This window comes from Opisthorchis viverrini, assembly GCF_000715545.1.
Source record: "Opisthorchis viverrini unplaced genomic scaffold opera_v5_130, whole genome shotgun sequence".
NCBI lineage: Eukaryota > Metazoa > Platyhelminthes > Trematoda > Opisthorchiida > Opisthorchiidae > Opisthorchis > Opisthorchis viverrini.
Window position 1 is genome coordinate 1,316,283 of NW_008751788.1, and position 747 is coordinate 1,317,029.

The following is a 747-nucleotide window of genomic DNA, read 5'->3' on the forward strand; positions in this document are numbered from 1 at the left end:
ACAGAATAATTGAAGCCACCTACAGCTAATTCTATGTGCCCCCAACTCTACCGACCTTTCATTCACGGCCATCTCCGGTATCGACTCTCCATATATGCTCTAGTTCCATTTGTATGCTAGTTGCCTGCTCTCCGTTTCTACTCAGTGTATTCTTCGTATATAATGTGACTGAAGTGGATAGTCGATCAATATGTGGTGAAATTATATCAACTGGACTAATTCTGCCGAAGCATTGTTCTTCCTTGGCGCCTGGTTCAAATTACTCAGGGGAAACTGCTGCTCGGTACTGTCTATTAAAGAAGGGTGGACAATGGAATAACCAAAAGATGTTAGGAAGAACTCACTGTGTTCGCCATGTTCTCTTTTTCTTTCAATAGCTTCGCATTTTGCTGGAGAGAGAAACATGAGAGTTGGTCATTGAAACCGATATTTTGTTTCTCTCAGCAGAGCGCGAAAGCATCCAGTCAGCAAATTAAGACGATCAGTGCAACATTTGTTCAGTTATGATTGTGGGAATCAATGCGTGGTCGTGATGTCATACGAGGCAATTTGTGCCATCTACTAAACCACGGAAATTATCGTAAAATCTCTTCTTGAGACCACACTCGTGGATATTTTTCGGCCATTTGAATAAATCTGAGTTAAATCTTACGCAAGTATCTCATTATATGAAAAGGTTCACCTACTGCTGGGCCAAATTTGTCCGTGGTTCCTGAATTGGAAGGTAGTACTTTGTGGAAACATGCT

The 747-nt window shown here is 41.5% G+C and overlaps 1 protein-coding gene across 1 annotated transcript in view; it reads right to left on the minus strand.

Moving 5' to 3' along the window:
• Window positions 1-329: 329 nt before the first annotated feature.
• The window catches only part of T265_06406 (hypothetical protein), a gene marked incomplete at both ends in the record, with an annotated part of 12,529 nt that continues 12,111 nt past the window's right edge, over window positions 330-747 (minus strand). Inside the window, one exon of the mRNA XM_009171654.1 lies at window positions 330-389. The remainder of the gene's footprint in view (window positions 390-747) is intronic.